This window comes from Physeter macrocephalus, chromosome 8 (genome assembly GCF_002837175.3).
Source record: "Physeter macrocephalus isolate SW-GA chromosome 8, ASM283717v5, whole genome shotgun sequence".
Taxonomy (NCBI): Eukaryota; Metazoa; Chordata; class Mammalia; order Artiodactyla; family Physeteridae; genus Physeter; species Physeter macrocephalus.
Genome location: NC_041221.1, coordinates 66,382,910 through 66,389,390, shown reverse-complemented (window position 1 = coordinate 66,389,390; position 6,481 = coordinate 66,382,910). Strand labels below are relative to the sequence as shown.

Sequence of the window (6,481 nt, the reverse complement as noted above, 5' to 3'; positions counted from 1 at the left end):
ATAAATTCAAAATAGATTAGACTTAAATGTAAGGCTTGACAGCACAGAAGTCCTAGAAGAAAACACAGGCTCTTTGACATTGGCCTTAGCAATAATTTTTTGGATCTGTCACCTCAGGCAAGGGCAACAAAAGCTAAAATAAACAAATGGGACTACATCAAACAAAAAAGACTTTGCACAGCAAAGGAAACCATCAATGAAAAGAAAAGGCCATCTATTGAATGGGAGAAGATATCTGCAAATGATATATCTGATATGGGGTTAATATCCAAGTTATATAAAGAAATCACACAACTCAATAAAAAAAAAATCCAATTAAAAATGCACAAAGGCCCTGAGTAGACATTTCTCCAAAGAACACACACAGATGCTCAACATCACTAATCATCAGGGAAATACAAATCAAAACCACAATGAGATATGATCTCACACCTGTCAGAATGGTTATCATCAAAAAGACAAGAAATAACAAGGGATGGCGACCCTGTCATTGTCTTGATTTGGAGAATAAATGTGGTGTAAGGAGATGTGTATGGGTGCCAAGCTGACAAGGAGGTGAACTGAGATGGTTGACTTTATGTGTTATCTTGACTCGGCCATGGTACCCAGACTGTAAGTCAAACACCAGTCAAGATGCTGCTGGGAAGGTATGTGTTGCATTCAAATAACATTTAAAACAGTAGACTCTGAGTAAACAGATTACACTCCATAGTGTTGGTGACCTCATCCAATCAATCATCCAAACAGCTTTAAAAGAAAAGAATGAGGTCTCTAAAAAAGAAGGAATTCTACCTACAGACAGCTTTCAGATTGACTACTGTAACATCAAATCTTCTGTGAAGCTTCAACCTGACAGTCTGCTCTGTAGATTTCGAACTTACCAGCTCCCACAACTGTGGGAACCAATTCCTTAAAGTACATCTCATTATATACATGTACATATCCTATTGGCTCTGTTTCTCTGAAGAACCCTCAAGCGGGGGCCACTCTTCATCACGGTGCGCAGGCCTCTCACTATCGCGGCCTCTCTTGTTGCGGAGCACAGGCTCCAGACGCGCAGGCTCAGCAGTTGTGGCTCACGGGCCCAGTTGCTCCGCGGCATGTGGGATCTTCCCAGATCAGGGCTCGAACCCATGTCCCCTGCATTGGCAGGCAGATTCTCAACCACTGTGCCACCAGGGAAGCCCTGTCCATTATATTTTTGTATGCTTATATATTTTTGGATTTGTAACAAATATTTTATATTAGGTAAAGGAATTTCTTATCAGGTATGTATTGTATTTTTCTTTTGTTGATTTTTTTTATCTTATATATGGTACTTTATGCTAAATAAAATTTATATTTAAAAAAAAATAAAGAACAAGTGATGGCAAGGATGTGGAGAAAGGGGAACCCTCGTGCATTGTTGGTGGGAATGTAAATTGGTGCAGCCACTAAAAAAACAGTATGGAGGTTCCTCAAAAAATTGAAAATAGAGCTACCATATTATCCAGCAGTTCCACTTCTGGGTTTTACCCAAAGAAAACAAAAACACTAATTAGAAAAGGTACATGCACCCCAATGTTCATTGCAGCATTATTTACAATAGTCAAGATATGGAAGCAGCCTAAACGTCCAATGATAGAGGAATGAATATAAAATATGTGGTATATGTGGTGTATATGCGCGCACGCACACACACACACAGCAGAATACTACTCAGTTGTAAAAAATTAAATTATGCCATTTGCGAAAACATGGATGAATTTATGTAGAGGGTATTATGCTAAGTGAAATAAGTCAGACAGAGAAAGACAAATACCATATGATCTCTCTTGTATGTGGAATCTAAAAAATAAAACAAACAAATAAAACAAAACAGAAATAGACACAGATATGGAAAGCAAACTGGTGGTTCCCAGAGGGAGTGGGGTGGGATGTTGGGTAAAATAGATGAAAAGGATTAATAGATATAAGCTTCTAGTTATAAAATAAGTCTCAGGGATGTAATATACAACATAAGGAATATATATATAGTCAATAATACTGTAATAATTTGGTATGGTTACAGTTACCAAACTCGTCATGGTGATCATTTCATAATGTATTTCAGTTTCAGTTTCAGATCACTATATTGTACACCCGAAACTGACATAATATTGTCAATTTTTTTTTAAATCAATAAATCCACATTTTGATACCAAAAGAAAAAGTGATACTGACTTTACATATGGTTTAATGGCTTAAATGAGATGAAGGTGACTGTAAAATGCTTACTTAGCACAGCACCTGGTAAATAGTAAGTACTCAGCAAATAATACTTTTTAATTGTAGCGTTTCTTCATGCATCCTTTATCTGACTTTTCATCACACCTCCATGGATCAAAAATGTTCAAACCATTCCACTGATACAGTAAAAGAACCTCTTGGTCATAGCACGTTAAACTAACTAGATGGACTTTTATTAGACATAAACAGAAGATCTAAATTTTACAATAAAGAAAAATCTCAGAATCATGGTTCCTTTTGCAGGGGGTCATATAACAGTGATATGGTCACTTTGTGCCAGATTTGATTAAAATTCAAAAACTTTAATGAAATACAAATTTGATTGCATCTGGGAAAATTCAATCAATTTAGTTTTTAATTTTCTGTCTTTTCAGGGACAGGAAACCGGGCAAATAAAATCCATAGATCATACAACAAAAAGAAATTTACTTTAAAACAATAACTTTGCCCTCTTCTAAAGGCTTTTTGTCTGAGAAGTTTGCAAATGGTTCTGATTTCAGTTTCATCATCAGCTCAACGTAAAATTCCCCCAAGGAGAGGCAAGGAATAAAGGAAGTATAGGAAAAGCAGAAAGGATATTAAACAACGCACACAGCCAAGTACTGGAGCGTGGGCAATGCTCAGAGAGAGAGTGGGTGCTGGGTGGTCAACCCCTAATTATAAGAAAGTCTCCCTCATTTCAGACAGTTCTGCAAGAAGAGGGCAGTCCCCAAATAGCTCACACTAAAGCAGCCTGGAAACCCCCCAGTGGATCTCCTCAGCTTTGCTCAGACTTCCTGGCTTCAAGAAGAGTGAGTAAGCGTCCCTGGTCTGATTCCGTCCTGCGTGACTGTTCCTTCGAACGGTAGTCTTTTATCTCCGTCCACTTTCTCTCCCACCAAAGTGCGTGCCACCAACCCATGGAAGATTTGATGGACATGCACATGAGCACCCTGAGGCCCCAGAACTATCTTTTCGGTTGTGAACTAAAGGCCGACAAAGATTATCACTTTAAGGTGGATAATGATGAAAATGAGCACCAGTTATCTTTAAGAACGGGCAGTTTAGGGGCTGGCGCAAAGGATGAATTGCACATTGTCGAAGCAGAGGTGATGAATTATGAAGGCAGTCCAATTAAAGTAACGCTGGCAACTTTGAAAATGTCTGTGCAGCCAACGGTTTCCCTTGGGGGCTTTGAAATAACACCACCTGTGGTCTTACGGTCGAAGTGTGGTTCAGGGCCTGTGCATATTAGCGGACAGCACTTAGTAGCTGTGGAGGAAGATGCAGAGTCAGAAGATGAAGAGGAGGAGGATGTGAAACTCCTAAGTATACCTGGAAAGCGTTCTGCCCCTGGAAGTGGTAGCAAGGTTCCACAGAAAAAAAGTAAAACTTGCTGCTGATGAAGATGAAGATGATGATGATGACGACGACGATGATGATGATGAAGATGATGATGACTTTGATGATGAGGAAGCCGAAGAAAAAGCTCCAGTAAGGAAATCTGTACGAGGTACTCCAGCCAAAAATGCACAAAAATCAAACCAGAATGGAAAAGACTCAAAACCATCAACACCAAGATCAAAAGGTCAAGAATCCTTCAAAAAACAGGAAAAAACTCCTCAAACACTGAAAGGACCTAGCTCTGTAGACGACATTAAAGCAAAAATGCAAGCAAGTATAGAAAAAGGTGGTTCCCTTCCCAAAGTGGAAGCCAAATTCATCAATTTTGTGAAGAATTGTTTCCAGATGACTGACCAGGAGGCTATTCAAGATCTCTGGCAGTGGAGGAAGTCTCTTTAAGAAAATAGTTTAAAAAGTTTGTTAAAATTTTCCGTCTTATTTCATTTCTGTACCAGTTGATATCTGGCTGTCCTTTTTATAATGCAGAGTGAGAACTTTCCCTACCGTGTCTGATAAATGTTGTCCAGGTTCCATTGCCAAGAATGTGTTGTCCAAAATGCCTGTTTAGTTTTTAAAGATGGAACTCCACCCTTTGCTTGGTTTTAAGTATGTATGGAATGTTATGATAGGACATAGTAGTAGTGGTGGTCAGACAAATGGAAATGGTGGGGAGACAAAAATATACATGTGAAATAAACTCAGTATTTTAATGCAGTAAAAAAAAAAAAAAAAAAAAAGAAGAGTAAGCATCTACAGTCTGAGTAAATAATACTGAACTTCCCTCCCTCCCTCCCTCCTCCTGCATATGTACATCAAAAGAAAAAAAAAACAGTCCATGTCACAAACTGGCAATCATGGGCTGAATTCACTGGATACATGTGCTTTGTTTGGCTTACAGAGTTTAAAAGAAAAAGAATTTTTTTATTTGCCAACACTTAAAATTGAGAAATTTCTGGCTTCCCTGGTGGCGCAGTGGTTGAGAATCTGCCTGCCGACGCAGGTGACACAGGTTCGTGCCCTGGTCTGGGAAGATCCCACATGCCGCGGAGCGGCTGGGCCCGTGAGCCATGGCCACTGAGCCTGTGCGTCCGGAGCCTGTGTTCCACAACGGGAGAGGCCACAACAGTGAGAGGCCGCGTACCACAAAAAAAAAAAAAATTGAGAGATTTCACATAAATTTGAGATCTCGGGCTCATCTTAAAAATTTCAGAGATTTGGATCCAGTAACTCTATTGCTGGTGTATACCCGAAGAATGAAAACAGGATCTAAGAGATCTATGCACTCCAATGTTTATTGCAGCATTATTCACAACAGGCAAGATATGGAAACAATCTAAATGCCCATCAACAGATGAATGGATGAGATATATATATATGTGTGTGTGTGTGTATATATGTGTGTGTATATCTATATATATAGATAGACAGATAGATACACACACACTATTATTCAGCCATGAAAAAGAAGAATATCCTGCCATTTGTGACAACATGGATGGACTATGAGGACTATATGCTAAATGAGAAAGTCAGACAGAGAAAGACAAACACTATATGATATCACTTACACATGGACTCTAAAAAAGCCAAATTCATAAAAACAGAGAGTAAAGTTGTGGTTATCAAGGGATGGAGGTTGGGAGGATAGGACAGATGTTGTTCAAGGGTGCAAATTTGCAACGAGTAGTAAATAAGTGCTAGAGATCTAATGCACAGCATAGTGAATATAAACAACACTATTGTATTATAATCAAGCTTGCTAAGAGACTAGAATTTAAGTATTCCAACCACTAAAAGGAAATGATAATCATGTAACATGATAAATGTGCTAATTATCGCTACAACGGCAATCATATCATATAAATACATAATATGATAGAAATGTATCAAATTAACATGTACACCTTAAATGTATACAATGTTTTGTGTCAAATATATTTTAATTAATTAATTAAAGTAAAAGCTATGTGAGTCAAATAATAATTTTTAAAAATTTCAGAGATTTGGCAATGCCAGGCCAGCACACCCAGTGGAGATAAACAAGGCATTCTCTTTTAAGGAGTGTATTGTCTCCAATCTGCCACAGTCCTCACCACTCCCTATTCTGACACCCAGCCTACCACACTTATTTACACTAGCTGCCTGGCACTGGTAGTTATTTGACTACCCAGGGCCAACTGGAAGGCCATCGAGAACATCAAGCCAGAGGTGACAATCAAATGTAAGTAGCAACCAATATGCCTATTAACCCAAACTGAAAATAAAACAGCAGAAAACCAAATTGCTTAGTGGAAAAATCCTGAACTCATTGTTAAAATATATGGTTTTCCTCCCTGTGTCCACTATTGTATGCAGTTAGGCAAGTTACTTATCTTTTCTAAATTTCAGTATCCTCAAATACAAAGTGGGGATGATAACACCAGCGTCATAGTAGATGTCATAGAACATAATTTGTGTTACTTTAAAGTCCTTTATAAAGTAGAATAGCGTTAATATAGATTATGATACTGAATGATTCTAAGCAATATTTGACATAAGGATAAATGAAAAAGTTGTACTATAGATGTTTTTAATGTTCTCACAAAAATATTCTAATGTATCAATCTGCTGATGATTTCACATTATTCTCTACTCTTTGCCAGTTCAAAATGCAAACTTTTAAGTACTGTAGCTATAGTTTAAAATTCTTTGCTGGTAAGAGAGAGAAAAATTAAAGGAAAAAAATATGCCTTTGTATCTCATTATACTTAGGATTAATTACAGTTTGGGTCATTCTGGTTTGTAAAGGCTAATGGGAACGTGACAAGCTTAACTGAGGGTTTGGATAAGA

General features: G+C 37.9%; 1 pseudogene; it reads left to right on the top strand.

Annotated features, from left to right (window-relative positions):
* Positions 1 to 3,069: 3,069 nt before the first annotated feature.
* LOC112064245 (nucleophosmin-like) lies at positions 3,070 to 4,361 on the top strand (annotated as a pseudogene).
* Positions 4,362 to 6,481: the final 2,120 nt, after the last annotated feature.